Source organism: Mus pahari, chromosome 5 (genome assembly GCF_900095145.1).
Source record: "Mus pahari chromosome 5, PAHARI_EIJ_v1.1, whole genome shotgun sequence".
In the NCBI taxonomy this organism is placed as follows: domain Eukaryota; kingdom Metazoa; phylum Chordata; class Mammalia; order Rodentia; family Muridae; genus Mus; species Mus pahari.
The window spans coordinates 127,831,215-127,850,521 of NC_034594.1; the positions used below are offsets into that span (position 1 = coordinate 127,831,215).

Sequence of the window (19,307 nt, forward strand, 5' to 3'; positions counted from 1 at the left end):
CCTGCCTCTGCCTCCCAAGTGCTGGGATTAAAGGCGTGCACCACCACAGCTGGCTAGGGGGAAGGTTTTATTTGGCTTAGGCTTTCATACCACAGTTCATTATGTAGGAAAAGCCAGGACAGGAACTCAAACAGAGCAGGCGACGGGAGGCAGAAGCTGATGCAGAGGCTATGGAGGGGTGCTGCTTACTGGCTTGCTCATCTTGCTTTCTTATAGAACCCAGGACAACCAGCCCAGGGATGACACCACCCACAATGGGCTGGGCCCTCCCCTGTCAATCACTAGTGGAGAAAAGGAATGCCCTGTAGCCAGACCTGATGAAGACATTTTCTTAATTAAGGTTTCTTCCTTTCAGATAACTCTAGCTGTGACAAGTTGATGTAAGATTATCCATTGCAGCAAGGATTAACAAATGGGATCCCAGGAGATGAAAATGCTTCCGCACAGCAAAGGGAACAAACAGAAAAGACAGTCTACAGATGGTGGGTGGGGGAGTGGGGGGGTGGGAAATTCTTCACCAATTAAACCTGAGGGGGAAAAACCTTCACCAATTAAACTTCTGACTGTGGATTCATATCTATAATATATGAAAACTCAAAAAGCAACTAAAATGTAACTTTATTTTTTAAATCTTATTTTTAATGATAGTTTTTAAACATTTCAATCTTTTTTGTAACCCACCATCCACCAGAAGTAGTAAGAAAGAAAGGATATGGGGGAAGTGGACCTGTTTAGTAAGGTTCTTTGGAGCAACTCCCATCTGTGCTGTCAGGAAATTGGTAGTTTAGTTGATAGGTTAGCAGGAAGTGGCAGCTGGATCTACTTGCAAACACTTCACAGATACATCAGCAGTCTAGTTTGGTAAGTGTCTGTTATTTTAGACTTCTTGGTTTGAGGATGGGTTCTCAGGAAGGAAAAAAAACTGATACAGGTGTCTGGGGGCATAAAATGGTATTGAAACCTATAAAAGTGATTTAAAGGCCCTGTACTTTTTCTCTCAATACAACTAGGGCCCTTGCAGTGCCACAGCCCCTTCTGAAGTTTTACTTAAAGTTACTATGTTACAGATAATTTTGAAGATCCATGAGCACATAATGATAGGTGTGTATGTATATACACATTCACACACACACACATATGTGTGTGTGTGTGTGTATATATATATATATATATATATATATATATATAATTTTTATTAGCCCCTTCCCACTCCAAGCTGGAATATTTACTGGATTGATCCTGTACAAGCTTCGTGCAGCTGCTGTGAGTTCATGTTCAGAAGACACAGTTTTGTCCCAATTTTCCCTGACTGGGATGTCCCATTTATGGCGGAATTCTCTACAGACACTTACTCACTATACTTTGGACAGTTGTGAGTTTCTAAGTTAACCACCTTCCACTGCAAAAAGAAAAAGAAAAAGAAACTTCTCTGATGAGACCTCAGAACTATACTAATCTATGGCTACAGAAATATGAATTTAAAGGGTAGTTTGATACTATGTGGATCTAGCAAAGTAATAGTAGTAGGTTTACCCTTGGGACCTATAAGTCCCCCAACCATGGATTCTTGATCAAATTTATAGTACCAATGCTTTACCTCCTTGGATTGGGCCTTAAATCCGACCAGAAAGCAAGACTCCCGTAACATTCATGCCAGCATCTGCATGTACCCATAAGCATCTGCTGGCCTACCTGTGCATGGATGGGTAAGACTTGCTGAGCCCCTGCCAGCAGCCTGCACAGTGCCTTCCAGTAGCATGAAAGCACCCAGCGGAAAGGAGGTTTCCTGGCCACTACCAACTTCAGTGATGAAAACGTGTAATGTTTTCAGCAATAGGGTCTTAGCATAAAGTTCTAGGAGACAAGTAAGAACAATACAATAGCTTCTACTGTTTGGGGTGTCTCTAGAATACTCCTGGCAAACAGCTTGAAGAAAGGTCCCTTACCCCTGGCACTGGGCTTTTTATTTAGTAACCATGACTTCTGGGAGCACTATTATTCCCTATGTAGAATAATTACAGTTAAACTCTTCCATAGATATACGTGTGTGTGTGTGTGTGTGTGTGTGTGTGTGTGTGTGTGTGCGTGCATGCGTGCGTGCGTGTGTGTGCGTGTGCGTGTGTGTATGTGTATGTGTGTTCCATGTGGCTTTTAAAACATCTTTAGTGCTAGGTATCCCTCTCCCACCCCTCCTCCACCCCACCTATTGACAGGTGATGGCTTCTGGGAATAAGGAGTCAGTTCTCTTTAAGGATGTGGTCCCTAGTAGGTTGACCATACTCCAGGGGATGGTCTCTCATCCGTGCATAAAAGGGCAGCATAAATTGGACTACAAGGAAAATAAATGTTTAAAAAGGAGACATGAAGTTTGGAAGGGGAGAGGGTGATGTGAATCTGGGAGGATTTAGAGGAAAGGCTGGGACTGAAGATGATACAAATACATTGCATAATACATGAGGTTATCAAAGAATTCATAAAATAATAAAATAAAATTTTGTTTGGTATAAAGTTGGAAAGAATAGAAAAATCTTCCACTTCAGTTTCACGGCAGCATTTTGTACACACACACACATACACAGAGAGAGAGAGAGAGAGAGAGAGACAGAGACAGAGACAGAGACACAGAGAGAGACAGAGAGACAGAGACAAAGACACAGAAAAAGACTGAGAGACAGAGACACACACAGACACAGATGCAAACATACAGACAGACACACGCACACGGGCACATGCACACATATGCACACACACACATACACAAAGAGACATACAGAGATACAGAGACAGATACACACATACACTGAGACAGACACACACAGAGACACATGCACATAGGCAATACACAGACATAAACACACACATACACATGCATACACACAAGCTCGCATGCACATGTCACAGCCTCCGTCAACTTGTCATCGTCTCTCAGGAACTGAGTGGGTCATCACTATCACTTCACAATCAACATGTGATAAGGATTTTGTCAAAGACTTGGTGAGTGCAATGCCCTCCATCTGCAGAGAAGATGAACCACAACAGAGGAAGTTAAATCAGGATTTGCCACACTTCCATAGTGGCTTCTCTACTTGGCTAAATTCTTGGTTTATCAGATGCCCACTAAGGGCAAGCAATTAAAGAAACATTGATAAGAGACAGAATCCTCGTTATCTGGACCTCATGGTCTGTGAGGAGGTTGGCAATCACAACACTACCTAAAATGTAGCAGCGGGGTAAATCCATGATGCTCAGAGAATACAAACGGACCCATGGGTGCATGAAGGGGGTGCAAACTCTTCCTAGAAGTAACTGTGGCTAGGGTCGTTCTTAGGAAGAGACCAAGGCAGGTTCAAGGTAAATTATGACGTGAAGGTAAAGCAGGAAGAAACATGGAAGAGTAATACCAGTGACTCCTGGATCTCTGGCTCATTAATAAAATAAACGGTGACATCATTTGCCGTAAGAGGCTTCGTGATAGGAGGGCCAGATGAGGCAAAGGATTATGGATTTGTTTTTAAACAAGGTGAGTCTGAGACACTATGGAATATTAAAGTACAAGCAGTCACTATTCAACTAGGATGAAACGCTAAATGAAAGAGAAAGTTCTCAGGGAACAGATATACCATGGGTGAACTAACAGAGCTGTGACCAGGAAGCACTGGCATTTAAGGATCAGTCACGTCGCTTCCATCTGGAGAAGGCCAGTCAACACTGGGGAAGAGAATTGTCACACAGGTGAAAGTTTCCACGAGATACTAGCCAGGTATTCAGGTCTCCAGGCTCAGATACTCAAGCTCTCTAGTCATCACTCCACTGGAAATGGCCAGAACAGTATTAGCATTAAAGTGTAAATGATTGGTAAGAGATGTATCCAAGAATATATGCATTTAAATTAGAACTCCTAACTTCATCATAGTTCTGGCTTAGAAGCTAAGACTTGAATGAAACTTAGACTCCACCACCTTTCATTATCTCCCAATTTATAGACTTTTTTTTTTTTTTTTTTTTTGGCTCATCAGTAAAATGTGAATAAGATTTTCTTAGCTCAAAGAGATGGAAGATGCGTACCACACTACTGGTCTAGGGCAAGGACCCAGTACTAACCTCCATCCATCCTTTCAACAAAATCTCTCAAGCTCACATGATTCACTTGATGGTCACCCACTCCAGAGTGGACCTGACAGAACTCTGGCAGTAAAGCGGAGAAAGTCTTAGTGGTGCTGATGTTGCTGTTCAGGAAACCATACACTAAGACTGGGCTTCCTCCTAGAGTTGCTGAGAAATTGAGTAAGTAGTCCTGATAAAGGCTGTGGATCCAAATTCTAGGTTTTAAGTACAGGAAGGGTGATAGGTCATGGTAGAATAAGAGACAGGGGCAGGGCAGTGATTAGCCTACTGGCTCAGCTACCAACCAAGCCTCTCCAGGGCTAGAAGTGAAATGATTCACACCTCCATGTTTGAAAAGCTGTGACTCACAATACTGGAGGTAGTAGGTGAACGATGTTGACTCAGCCCTCAGCAGAGGAGGTGAGTGGATCTGCTCGTCCACAGCTGGGGAGAAGAGTAAGGTACAGGAGGGTTGTAGACAGTTAAAGACAACACTGACTGGCCTGGCAGCAGGAGGTCAGGGAGGGAAGAGCAGTCTCTCAAAGGTGTGTGGGTGGAAAGGAAGCCTGTGGAATCTGCCCCCAACTTCAGATAAGCCAACCTGTGCTCTGAGTTAAAATGAGAAGCAAGGACACAAACCTGGGACAGCCTGGGGGATTCGACCCCCTCCATAATACCATCCCACCCCACCCCCACTATCTCGCGGAGCCTTAGTGATGCCCAGGAAACAGGTGGATAGAAATCTCTAGACAAGCCCATTAGCAACAAGAATGGAAGGGAAGTGTCTTCTTTTGACAAATGCCTGTCACAGGCATCATCTGCTTTTGTATCTCAGAAATCTCCTCTGAACTTCTCATTTCCACTTGTAATTTAATCCAGCCCACATTCACGACTGTGCTAGGTAGTGAAATTGATAATATTAATGAATCATGATGCTCAGCTTGCAGAGTTCTTCTGTCTAGGGCATAAAATGCTGAGTTTATTTTGTAGTCTTTAAAAACAGTTTCACATAGCATTTAATTTATCCCTCGCATGCTGAAGAACATTGGTGATATGAATCCTCTTTCATTTTCTGCTGTTCTGATCCTCGGCTTAAACATCACCTCCTCAGGAGCCTTCAGTGACATGTCAATCTAAAGTCACTCTGTCCCTACCTTGTTGTGTTAGATTAATCCTCTGAATAACATTCATCAGGGGCTGATTTTGCTTCACTCTCTCTGAGGCAGAATATGAATTTTATGAAAGTAAGATATTTGGCTGTCTTGTCTCCTAGCTGTCTTCTCAGGATCCAAATCACTTACCCATCCCAGAATGGGTTCCTGAGCTCTGCTTACTGGGTGTGGGATGGGGGGGGGGGGTAGGGATGAAAGGAAGTCAGGAGATGGGGGCAAGGAAGGAGAAAAACATGGAAAGCAGAAAGGAGGGAAGGGGGAGGAGGGAGAGAGAAGAACAAAAGAAAAGAGGAGACTTAGAAAGAAAAATAGAGAGAGATGAGGGCTAGGGATGGAGGATGGCATGGAGGGAAAGGGGGAGGATGACGGGAGGAAGTGGAGGGTTAAGCAGTGCTCCCACCCAGTGATGAAGCTGGGGCACACACTGGGCTTTGCAGTCCCAACCCCCAGCGTGGGTTCTTCCTCTCCCTTCCTCTTCCTCCCAGGGCCACTCTAAGCCAGAAGAACAGGGTCTGAGATTGCAAGCTGAGTCTCCTCACCTGAGGACAGGGGTAGTTCAGTTAAGACTCAGACCTGAGCCCTGATCCGTTCACCCCAGAGCTGTGATGAAGGGAAAGAGGAGCTGAGAGTTGAAAGGGTATCATCTGTCACTGTGAGCCCTTTCTCTAAGGAAAGACAGGGCTTTTGCTGTATTGAGGCTTGTTACATTCCAGAAAGCATCAATCAAGAACTAAATAAGTCAAGAGTTACTCAATTTACTCTTCATTTAAGAAGAAGAAGAAAAAAAAAAACATAAAATGTTCCTCGTCACTTTTTAAATTAAGAACAAAAACTAAAATTTCTATTCAGTAAATAGAGAATAAAGCCTATTGTATGACTAGTCAAGGCTAAGAGGGGGAGACAAAGGAGAAAGACAAAGGAAGAAAGGCAGAATCATAGGGGAGTCATTCATCTTGGGACAGTGGGATACAGTGTGAGTGTGCTGCTATCAGGAAGTGTGAATGGCTCTCCTGTTCACACCGCCAACAGGGATTACAGCAAGAGCGTATGCACTGTGCTACAGTCAGAGAGCATGAAGTTTGAGAAAACAAATACTTATTTGAAGCACTGCACTTTGCTGGAGTAACCAGTCACTTAGGACCAAGATCCATGCCCAGGGACTGGAAAGAGAGGCCAGTCACTAAAGTACTTGCCTTACAACCACAAGGACCTGAGTTCAATTCCCGGAACCCACATTTTAAAAAAAATAAATAACAGAGCATGTAACACACACTTGTAATACCAGTGTTGAGATAACACAGGCAAATAAATCTATGAGGTTCACTGAATAGAAAGCTTAGCCTACTTGGCAAGTCTCTGGCCAGTGAGTGAGCTACCCTATCTCAAACATACAAAAGGATGGATGGACTACACCTGAAGGGCAGTAAGTGAGGTTATCCTCTGGCCTACACACGCACACACACACACACACACACACACACACACACACACACACGCACACACCTACCTTTCCCATCTCTCCTATTAAACGGCCAAGTGTGCATTAAGCTGCTGCTGAGAGACAGAAGGATGCAGCAATATTCTTTCAACTAAAGCAGCCTCTCCGCCGGTAAGAGGTGAGTCCGGCCATCAGCCCTAGCCTGTGTTGGTACACAGGCCGGAAAGAATACAAAAGCTGGTAATAACAGTCTCATTCCCCTGCCACAGGCTGTATGCTCAAGGCAGAATGTCACCTTCCTCCAGTCCCCTCCAGACACCTTGCTCCCCGTAGGCTGACTTCAGCCTGACAGGACAATCTGCAGCCCTCAGGTCTTCTCCTCAGCCTTACACTCCTGTTTATGGGAGACTCATATCTGTAATTATGTAATACAATGTAACCCTAACGGCCCAGGAATCTCAAAGCACGGCTCTTTCCAAGCAATGCCAGGAGAGCATGAATGAGATGCTGCATCTTCAGTGAAACCATGTTCTGTTGTAGCTCATCTCATTCACCGCAATTCCGAGTCTGGGTCTGTTTCACAGACAACACAACTCCCTAGGAATCCCTGTGTTCCTGACAAAGCTGACAGCCTTATCATTGATCTTCCAATTTACATCTTAGCTTCTGCTGGGAAGGCACCCTGCTTCAAGTAACCTCATCTATGCTATGCTGTAACAAATGGTTTCGTGGTGAGCTCTTTTTGTTGCAAGTAGCTTTAGAGTTGCTACAAGTATACCTGATCCAGTGACCTAGACCAAGGCTCCCCACCACACTATACACACGGTGAGGACAAAGACCATTATTCCATCGTTTTAGATATCACCAGCTCCCACTGTCTTACCTCCCACCCTCGCCCCTCTGCCCATCTACTGTTTGGCTCACGAGTCAGGGCATAAGAGTACATGGTTGTCAGCCTACTGTTACACTTTTCTGCATTTGCTAGCTCACCCTTGCTTATTGGGAATGCAAGGTAACACATACTAGGAAGAAAAATCTACTCTCCTGACCAGAAAAATCACCTTGTTTTTCCAGTCCGTAATTGACTTGCCCACTGGAGACCAAGGGCTGTTGCTGCTCCTCCTGCGGGGCCTCCTCTTTCTACCACTACTAAGAGAGAAGACAGCAAAAAGAATGACTTTGCTTTTCAATGGCTAATTTTAATTGTCAACTTGACATACACTGGAAGCAGGAACCACAATTGAGAAATTGCCTCCTTCATCAGACTGGCCTGTAGGCGTGTCTGTGAGGCAGTTTCTTGGTTGCTAATTAATATAATGCTTAGCCCTCTGTGGATGGTATGTATCATCCTGAGGCAGATGTGGTTGGCCTATATAAGAAAACAAGTTGACCATGGGCCCGGAAACAGTATTCCTCTGTGGCCTCTACCTCCAGTCCTACCTCTAGGACCACTGAGCTCCCACTCTGGCTCCCCTCAATAATCTATAAGCTGAACTAAACCCTTTGCTCCACAACTTGGTTTTGTTCATAGTCTTTATCACAGCAACAGAAAGGTAAACTAGATCTAGAGGACACAAAATACAGAGACATCAAGAAGTATAAGATCTTCGGCCTCCGCCATTAGGATAAATGCCAGTGGCTCATGTGGTCTAGCTTTCACTTCGGGATAAAATAAATAAGGCCCAGGTAGGTTAGTGGCTTGCCCAGTGCTACTCACTGGGGCCAAATTATAGTAGAAATGAAGTCTGCAAGACAAATGCTTTCTCTCTCTGCTTTACCCCAACCCAGTCCCCAGCCTGTCTGCTTCCTTCTGCTCCACTTGATCTGATGAACTACTGTACTGTGCTATGGTAAATGGAAGGGCAAAACGTTAAACACATGTCTAGCTTTATCTATTGTAGGCTCAAGTTTTGCCTTCATGTTGGAATGAGGATCTGAGTGTCCCCACGGCTCCCTCAGCTGGGAACAGGTATGCTTCCTCACTGAGATGCAGAATTCCTTCAGGGAACGCCAAAGGCGGAAAGGCCCCTTCCAAGTCAGTCACTAACACCCTGAGCAAGGCAAGCCTCCCTGACTTAAATGTACAGATAGTAAGAAGACAGTGATGTGCATTCTGTCTTCCCACAAGACAGTCCCATCACCTCAACAAAATTTCCTATCCACACTAGACTGGGATCCATGACAAAGACTACTCTTAATGGCCAGGAAGGGGAAAAGGGACACAAACTTCATGCATAGTAAACAAGGATAACACACACACACACACACACACACACACACACACACACGTCAGAGGCAACAAAAACAAGAATCAGGAGGACAGACAAGTAAACGAAGTTCCCTCTTGACCTATAAGGAACCTATGCTTTAAATGCTGACCCAGCCCATCCACTTCAGCACAGAGACAGCATTGTGTGGGAGGAGTCAACTAGTCCTGGATATAACCCCAGCTCTGTCTCCTACTTCTGGGTGAATTTGAACAAGTTACTTAACTTTTCTTAGCTTCAATTTCTTCATTTATAAAATGGGGGCACACACTTGGTAGAATTGGGCAAGGATTCATTATGGTAAGGTCTAGAAACTGCTTGATATAGCATCTGGAAACCAAATAAGCCCTCAACAAATAGTAGCTAATTTATTTCTCAAATCCTGAGATGATTTAGCTGCCTGAAAGACCCACTGTTCCAGGGAAGTTGTGACTGGCATGTCACTAAGAAGGCTGCTCTTTCCCTTACACAGCAAGGAGGCAAACGCCAGACATTTTCCTGCAAGATGATGCTTCTGAACTGTGGATTTCTCAGTTGAAACCCAGACAACGTGAAGGAATTTTTCTTATCTTTCTCTCTCCCTTCTCTTCTCTCAAGCCCCACATTCCATCCCTGCCTCAGGGGTGCAATAGTAGTGACAACACGGATCCAGTAGCTCAGCACTGTGCCTGTGTACAGGGTGGCTGTCCACAGCCACCACCAGCTCTGCACTGACAGCTCCTGGCAGGATGGTCTCCTGGAAGCCCTGGGTTTAGAACACCCACAAGGAAGCAGACTAGGGAACAGAAAGGGCTCCACAGAAACCACCCTCAAGAGTTGGAGAGAGATGGCTCGGCAGTTAAGAGCACTTACTGCTCTTCTGAAGGTCCTGAGTTCAAATCCCAGCAACCACATGGTGGCTCACAACCATCAGTAATGAGATCTGATGCCCTCTTCTGGTGTGTCTGAAGACAGCTACAGTACATATAATGAATAAATGAATCAGAAGAAGAAGGAGGAGAAGGGGAAGGGGAAGAGGAAGGGGAAGGCGAAGGAGGAGGAGAAGGAAGAGGAGAAGAAGAGTTGTAATTCCTTCGGCATCCAAGCGTGATGCCCCACCCTATGAAGGGGCAGTTCAGAGAGGCTGGATTTCATTGTTTGAGCTTCTTGCTTATTGATTTACATCCCTTCTCCAAAAGTCCATATTTTCAAGTTTAATTTTTTTTGGACAGAATTGGGGGGGGGGGGAAACGTCCTAAAATCAGAGTCAGACCTCTTTTAAATAGTGAAGTTACAAGACAGGGCAGGGAGGTGTGGTACCTCATGAATTGTCCCTCCCTCTGACCATGCATTAAGTCTTGTGGCCATCATTCATCTCTACCTGTACAGTCTCCGTTAGGTTAGCTCAACTGCATCCTCAAAAGTGCCCCGGCTTAGACAGTAAGTGGTATAACTACCCCATACTCCGAAGTGGTGAAGGCATCTAGCTATCTCCCTGGCTAGCTGGCCAGAGCCCCACAGAAAGCAATCAAACACATAAAGCCATCTTCTTTTGGGCCCTGGAAATAGGAAGCAATCCTACAAGAACCATACTATTATAAGAGAGAAAGCTCTTTTCTGGCACCAATTCTATTGGGAAAGGTGAAGTTTCCTTCAGCATCTTCACCCATCTTCCAACCCTTCTTCCTGTGGGTCTCACAATGAACTAATGTTCTTATTTCAGTATTAAAAACATACCTCTGGGTTCAGGTTTCCCAGCCCCCAGGACTTGGACTGAGCTTTCTGCCTTCCCCCAGAAGATGATGTCTCTATGACACAGTATGAGTCTCATCCCCCAAGAATAGTGAATGTTCCAACACACTGGCCTAGGAAGGAAACGGGCTTGATTGTTCCAAGGTCTGGGTTATCCACAGACTCACTCAACCTGAAACACTGGCTCTGAGGTATCACAGTCACAGACACGGCCAGCTCCAGGATCCCCACCTCAGATTCCCACCTCCATCCCCAACCCTGCTACACTTTGGGCAAAGGGCCAAATTACCATCATGGTCCCCATGAAGGAGAAAGCCCACACAAGGGAGATAGGGCAATGTATCTACCACCATTCTCTCTATATCACCAACGGAAAACACCAAAAGGCACGGATCCCTGACTGGTCTGGCCCTGGAAAGCATGGTGTTTAGGAAGACACCCAAACCTGGTCAAAAAAAAAAAAAAAAAAAAAAGCAAGTCACTCTAGCCTTGTTTCCTCCTGGTATTCTCCACCCAAGCCCCCATCTTAGGAAAGGACCACCCTCATTAGCAGCTCCAGAGACAGGCAGGCCACCCTAACCAGTCACCTCCAAAAAAAAAACGCATACAGCATCCTTCAGAGAAACTTCATCCTTCATCGGAAGCTCAGCCCCTTCCTTAACTCTTTCTCCTTCAATGGTCCCCCACAAAACTTCCCAGTGTTGGGTACTGGCTATCTGCGTTTGTCTGGGGTCGTGGAAGGGTTTTTTGCGATGCTCTGAGACTAATGATTAAACCCCAGGCCCTCATCTGCTAGGAGTGGGACTCCATTTCTGTTGACAACAGGCAAGAATCCCTAGCTGTGGGGTGAGAAATGCGAGCCACAAGCTAGATGCTACCCTTGGGACCCCACCAAGGAGCAATACAGTTTGCTCCTGACAGGGACCATCCCAGCTGGGTCAATTCCTGTCGGAAGTTGAAAAGGGAATGGACAGTGGAGGAAGAGCTGGCTAAGGAGCCTCCTAAGAGGGTTTGGCCCAGATCTGAGCCTCCGAGGTCCACGCACCCCCAACAGGTAGCAGCAGCAGGGGAATCGCGCTGCCTTCAGGAGTGCAGCGCAGCTGGGCTTCTGGCCACCCTGCCTCAAAGAGCCCCACCCTCAGGAACAAGAACCCAGTCCCACTCACCTTGAATTAAAGCAGAGTCCCGCGCTCAGCTGAAGGAGGGTGCGCTAGTAATCCCGAAGCATCATTGAATTATCTTAAAAGAGCAAAGGGTGGGGGGAGGGGACGGGAGGAAAGGAGAGGAAGGAAAAGAGGGAGGTGGTAAAATTGAAGGGGAAAGAAGATAAAGTCTACAGAAAATGCACAGGGGAAGGAAAGAAACGGAAAGCAAAATTAATAAATGAGGGAAAGAGACAGTTCTGGGGACGGGGGAGAAAAAAAAAATCTGTCTCCTGCCCACACGGTGCAAAAGAAATTTCTGGCAATCAGAAAGACTTTCACACTTGCCCCTTCAGAGGAGGCTGCTGGGGAAATAAATAACGAAGGAGACGAGAAGACGGGAGGATATCCAAACGGAGGAGAAATTTCTCTGTCCAGGCAGCGCAGCCCCAGAGAGCTGTGTGGAGCAGGCAGGAGGCGGGCAAGACGAACACGGGAGCGCGCAGTGGCTGCGGGGAGGGGCGGGGGGCAGCGCAAGTCTGGGTTTATCCACACATCTGTGTAGTAACCAGGTTAGGGTCCAGACATTTAGGTCAGGGTTTCTGCAAAAAGAAAAAAAAGTTCACTGACCTCAAACTTCCGCGAGTGATTTCCACTGAAGCACTGGATCTCCCGGCAGTGTCTCCCCCACCCTGTCCCCTGCTCCCTGCGCCCTCACTCCCGCGCCCTCTCTCCTGCGCCAGACCCCCGTCAGAATCCTAACCACTGACCTCGCTATGGTAGGAAAAGTGATCCGACAAGCACTGGCTATATCTAACGAGAAATAAAAGCCACTCGGGGCTTCCGAAGGCCAGAGCGACCTGGAAGTGGGGGAGGGCACGATCCCTGAGCACAGCACTGCCCAAGAAAGGGGGGACTCCAAGCCAAGGTAGGAGCCTCTCTGCAGCCTATGTGTTCTCCTAGGATCTCCAGGGCCCCCGCTGAGAACTCTAGGGGAAGTCAACCTGTTCTCTGAGAACAACCTTAAAAATTAGTGAGTCAAACTGGGTTTTCCAAGGCCTGCTAGACTTGAATCTCTGGCGTTTCCTCTCTCCCATTTCTCTGGCTCTCAGCCTGTCTTTCTCAGAACACTGAAAATGTCTCCCAGAGTCATATGGGCAAGCCTTCCTCTGTGCTGACTCCAGCGAAGAACAGGGTGAGGGAGCCTGGTAGAAAGAACAACAAGAAGAGAACTGGAAGAGGGTAGGAGACAGCACCCGTCCCTCCCTACTCATACACCCTGAGCTTAGCCCTGGTCAGTCCACTGAAGGTTTCCTTGAGAGTTTCAAAGTGAATGGGACAGTTGGCCTGCTTCCCTCTAAGTATCCTATGACTAACAGCAGGGGCCCTCTCTACTCAACTTTGACCCAGAGGAGCTGGGAAACACTGCATGGGAGGAGACAGAAGAGCCAGGAGGCCCAGGAGGCCCACAGCAGCAGCTCTTTGCTCTTAGCCTGTGAAAGACTGAAATGGAAGTGCAGCCTGACTTGCTCCCACTTTACTACCCAGGCAGGAAAGTTTGATTAGGGGGTTCACCTTGTGAGAAGCCACAACCGTGGCTCTAGTTCAGATGATTGGTGAACTCTCGCCAAGCCTAAAAAGAAGTTAGTCTAGTGTCTGGAAGTGAGATTTTTCAGGAAACTGAGTCACAAGCCTCAACATTAAACAGACAAAGCTCCACTAGGCATTAGAGGGAAAGGTAAGGCTGCATACCAGTTTCCCAGAAGCTAGAAATGGTTCTGTGAATCAGTTTTCCTTGATTAGAGGGCGTGAGGATGTCTAACCATAAAAATGACTCCACCAGCCGGACGATGGTGGTGCATGCCTTTAATCCCAGCACTCGGGAGGCAGAGGCAGGCGGATTTCTGAGTTTGAGGCCAGCCTGGTCTACAAAGTGAGTTCCAGGACAGCCAGGGCTATACAGAGAGACCCTGTCTCGAAAAACAAAAACAAAAAATGACTCCACCAGACGGCTCAGGGAGAAAAGGTGCGTGCTACCGACACCTGACGATCTGAGTTCAATCCCCAACTCACATGTTAGTGATAACTAATTCCAGAAAGTTTTCCTCTGACACGCACCTGTGGCAAGCGCACCTTCACACATACAAAAATTAGTCAATAAAGAAATGTAGGTTTTAGTTTAAAATGCCTCCAGACCCCATCTTCCGCAGAGAGAGGCCAGCGGCCCCAGCAGTGTCCCTCCCCAGGGTGAAACATCATAAAAGCCAAGAAGGGCAGGCTCTTCCCCTCAGAGAATCAACTTAAGAACCTACTGAGTCGGAGGGAAGGAAAATGATGCTGTGCCCCACCCGAGCCCCTAACCTAGAAGCACACTGACACAGCTCCAGCCACAAATGCTGTTCCCCAATAAGCAAGGGAACGTTTACCCCACACTGCGAGCTTGCCTTTTCTTCTCTTTTTTTAACTGAAAGTTTCTAGAACTAGACTAAACAGAAGGCGGGTGGATGGTTTCACTGGCTTGGAATCTCCTCCAGAGAAGAGCATCCACACTCACCCCCTCCAACATCAAAACAAACAACCATCATGCCCACAAACAAGACTCGCCCGCTGTGACAGCCCCTTCCAACGCTTGGGAAAGTGCCACCGAATGGGTGGCCAGGACACCAGTACCTGTACCTGCTCCCATGACGACAGAGTCCTGATGATGTAGGCCATCCCTCTGGAATCACCTACGACTTTATTTCTTGCCTCTTTGAACACAAGTAATTGAACAATTTGAACAATATGCTGTCCTTTCAGACACAAAGAAAATATCATTTTGATTTTTATCCCATTTGTATGAGCCATGCCTGTAGCTGTAAAAGGCAGAGGAAGTAGGGACACAGGGAGTGAGGGTGTAGACTGGAAGGCTACAGGAATCCATCACAGCAGACACACACACACACACACACACACACACACACACACATACACCCTCCAAGCCTCTAAGACCCCCTGATCGGGAAAGCACCAGGTGACTGACACTCCTGCAAGTCTTTACCCAGGCAGCACAGCACCTTGTAGCCCTGGCCTAGACCCATGGACGATACTGCACAGACTAATGGGACTTTACTCCATACTGGGGCCATGGCTTCAAAGAAAAGACCCTGCTTTAATAATTCAGCCGCTTGAATGCCATTTAGTATCCATAGCAACCAGTTCTCTGACATCTAGTTGTAGGCAGGATGTGGCTGGAAAGGGGAAAAGAAGGGAAGGGGGGAAAGGCAGAAAGGAGAGCAAACAGAAGAAAACCAGCTTAGATTTTTGTCTCCGCTTTCCCCCTTTCTCTCCTGGTCCTGATGCTGACAGTGGATCTCCCTTCTGTGCCTTCTCCTTGCTCCCTCCAACCTCATCTCTGCTCTTCCCCTCTCTTCTAGAAACTGGGAGATCCAGATTCCTGACTCAACATTCCTCAAGCACCTTGGGGGGTGCCTGCCAATCTATCTCTTTGTATCTCCTTGTCTTTCTTTCCTTCAAATAGGGGCCTTTGGGCATTTGCTGTGTCCTGCTAGCTCTTACTATGTATGATTCTATTTTCCTCTATCCATCCCTCCACTTTGCCGCCCTTTATCTCTGTCGGACTGTCTCTTAATTCCCCATCTCTCAGACTCTGTCTCTATGTGCTTGCTATCTATCTACCTACCAATTTATCTGTCTATTATCTGTTTCACCTACAAAGTGATTTTTAAACTATATTTTAAATTAAAATTCCTCTTCCCCTTGTGAAAAGCACATGGCCACTCCAGGATGGTCCTCCTTCATCGAACAGGCTCTGAATCCAACATCAGCTCTTCTCAGAAGCCCACCAGTCCCCCAAGGACAGGATCAGCACTCCTCATGTAAGCTCTCACAACCCCGACTAAGCCCTGTTGTGCCTTATCTCTTGTCGCAAATGCCTGCTCATCTGTTGTCCCTCCAGTTGGCAGGTAAGTGAGTACCTACAGAGCAGAACAGTGCCTTGCTCTCTGCTCCATCCTCTGTGCCTGCTTCTTGGTAGGCACTTAGAAGGAGATGCTAAAGGAAAAAATAAATCATCTATAACCAGAGGTTTCTGAATCACTGCTTGTTAAAGACTTGGGACATACCCACCAAGGACACCAGGAGAAAGAAGCTGGTAAGAGGAGCCAACCGAGTATTACAATGGATACAGAAAAGAGAAAACCTCCTGTTCTTCAAAGAGGCAGGAGCTTGGGATAAAGGATGCAGAGTGGGCTCAGCAAGAAGGGAGACAGTAGCAAGGGGATGGTTTCCCTCAGCCCATCTCAGGGCTTCTTTGGCACCATTCAGGCAAACTCCAATGGTTACTACATACTCAGTGCTCACACTACATAGCAGTGCTTCCAAATGTCTGACATCCACCACCTCAGCGTTCCTGCCTGGCCCCATTCTCCCTGGGAACAAGGGAGGCAGACGGAGGCTATGATGTGGCTGCCAGAGGGACATGGGCCAGGTGGCCAGTCCTTTGGAACTGATGGAAGATGCTAATGAAGCTTTCTGTCTTCTAGGAAGTAGCTACATTTAAAGTAAGAAAAATACTCTGTGAGTAGATATTTTTTTAATGGACAAAACCTATGCATTTAAGAATATTTCGCTATAAATGTGAATGAAAGCAAGAATTCAGGACAGGAAGATTCTTCCCAGTGTTAAGTAATGAAGTCCTTTATTCATCCATCGCAGGAAGGGTGAGTAACACACACACACACACACACACACACACACACACACACACACACACTATTTATGTTCAGAGTGCCCCAGTTAAATTGAAACAGGCTCCAGCAAGGACCATGTTTTATAGAGTGTGCAGCCCCCACCCATAACCCAGAAAGCCAGGCACTCCTGACTTGGAGCGCCAGCCTTCACAGCTTTTTCCCCAAATAATCCTTTAATCCAGACCAAACTGCCTACCCTCAAAGATCTGCCAAGTGACACACAATCTTCTCGATATCGCGCACAGCCTGAGTGACACATTTCATTAGCAGACTCTCATGAGTTCCCCTCACCAAGCCATCCTCACATGCAGCCTCCACACATCCCTCATCCGAAGCACAATCTAGTCATGAAAAGCAATGAGGTTGAAGACAGACAGTAGAAAACAAAAACAAGCAAACAGCATATACCTTCTGAAGCAACACAGCTTTATTAAAGATGATACTATCTGACTTTATTGCTACACCCAATTGTTTAAGAAGTTCAAGGTAGATCTAGGTTGACTTTCCTCTGGGTGTGTGTGTCTGGTGTGTGTGTGTGTGTGTGTGTGTGTGTGTGTGTGTGTGTGTGTGTGTGTGTTTATCCAATTCCTTTGTGCTAAAGAGGAAGCATAAATGTAAAACCTTCCTATATGCTCAGATCAGCCATTGTACTCCCTTCTTCCGCTAGATTGAAAACACACGCCCTCAACCACAGATCCTAATCATCTCTCCGTGTAACACCCAAACATTAGGACAGACCTACGCTCTTCCACCCCGTTTGAGAACAGAAACGGAAAGCCTGTGGCAGCAGACGCCCATAGTAATTCCATTATGCACACACATAAACTGCCAAGACATCACACAGACACACAGTATACCCATAACTAAACTGCGGGCACATGCACACACAGTCACATTCTGCCCTTTCGCTCGTGTGTGTGTGTGTGTGTGTGTGTGTGTGTGTGTGTGTAGCTTAGATTGGTGATGCTTTGGATTAAGAGGTTTCCATGGTTACCCTCTATGGAGGAAACTGGGGTAATTGAACTCTTGGGGTTCACCATTCAACAGATGCTGCTCACTCCCTCCTACAGGCTCGCTCACTCACTCACTCGCTTGCTCTGCCTGCCTTTCACCACGGGCCGTTTCAAGTCAAGAGCATCATCGTAGAGTGAGGCCTTCCTAGCATTCTTGTTCTACCTTGGAAAACTCTAAAGTTGAAAGCTAATTTCAACATACAGGCTGCCCCGGAATCATCTTGGGCTAACTTGGGTCTAAAAGCATGGGGGAGGGTGGCATGCCCCACCACAAGAATGGAAAATAAAGCAGACTGACTATTTCATAAAAAGTTCCAAGAGAACAAAACTGAAGGACTCAGATCAATATAAATCCATAGAAATAGAGTGGCCCCTGACACGTGCTTTCTCTCCACCCCTCCAGACCTTTTCCAGAATCCCGGGTGATTCTTGCCTCATTCATTTAGGCCTCTGGAACAAGGTATCATGGGATCATGGGATGATATAAAGGCTTATAGACAACAAGCAATTATTTCTAACAGTGGGAAATCTGAGATGGGGTGCTGGTACGGGGGTACTGTCTTCTGGGCTAAGGACACTACCTCATTATACTCTCATAAGGCAGACAACAGAGAAATACTAACTCATCCTACCCTGACAAGGATGCCAATCCTATACTATGGGCTTGACAGTTGTATTCTAAATCACCTCACAGAGGTAAAACTCCTAGCCCCTCCCACAGGTTAGGATTTTGACATGAATTTAAGGGACAAGAGAGCAACATGCAGCCTATAATGGTTACACCAACTATAAAGAGAAGAAATCTCTTGGGATGGCCATGTGTCTTAGATATGACCTTGTCTATACATAGCCGGCCCAAACTGGCTTGTTAAACAAAGTGCTACAACACAGTTCACGTATGCCTCATTGCCTCCAGAGTACAGCAGGGCTGACACAGGGGGAACCTCCCGGGGATTAATTGACAAAGGTTTCTTCAGACTTTGATGACTTGCTGAACAAAGAAATGAAATCATGTCATGTGCAGTAATGGCACAGTATGCTAGTGTTCCATCGTGACTAGGGAGAGAGAAACTCACAGTACTTAGTGGCACACGAGAGCCTTAGTTCAGTCTTTCGGGATCCCAGGAGCCACAGCCAAGGTCCTCAGCCACCAGGCACCTCAGAAGTTTATTTATCTATTATTTCTTGGCCTCTGGATTCTCATATGCCTTTCCACATGTAGGAGGGACCCTTTTTGCCTAGTAATTCAAAATACTATGTAGAACAAAATTTCGCTTAAATTTGTTGAGATCTGGGGCATCCTGGGTTTCATCCTCAGGATCTACATGATGGAAGGAGAGAACTGACTCCCACAAGTTGTCCTCTGACTTCTACCTATATGCCATTGCACACACAGACACACACACACACACACACACACACACACACACAAATAAATAACATTAGAATACAAATGAGGATATAATTACAGTTTTTCTTCAAATACACACTCTTTTCTATTCTTGCCCAAATTTTTACAACTAACTCAGAATGGACACTTCCAATGGGCCAGGCGTAACAAGGAGAAAAGTTGGAGTTAAATGAACAAAACTTCTCAGTTTGGTTTCAGCTACTCACACAAGGCCTGAACTTGGGCATGCTTAGGTGATCTGCAGGGGACAGAACAGTATAATTAACCAGCTGGAAACA

General features: G+C 46.3%; 1 protein-coding gene across 7 annotated transcripts in view; it reads right to left on the bottom strand.

Annotated features, from left to right (window-relative positions):
• The window catches only part of Cacna1e (calcium voltage-gated channel subunit alpha1 E), a 478,307-nt gene extending 465,982 nt beyond the window's left edge, over positions 1-12,325 (bottom strand). For 4 of the 7 annotated variants that reach the window (XM_029539217.1, XM_021197363.2, XM_029539218.1 and 1 more), the window contains exon 1: positions 11,879-12,324. The gene's annotated coding sequence lies outside the window, so the exon portion shown is untranslated. Of the gene's footprint in view, positions 1-11,878 lie in introns of all 7 variants that reach the window. The other 3 variants (XM_029539216.1, XM_029539219.1, XM_029539215.1) reach the window with 1 other exon arrangement.
• Positions 12,326-19,307: the final 6,982 nt, after the last annotated feature.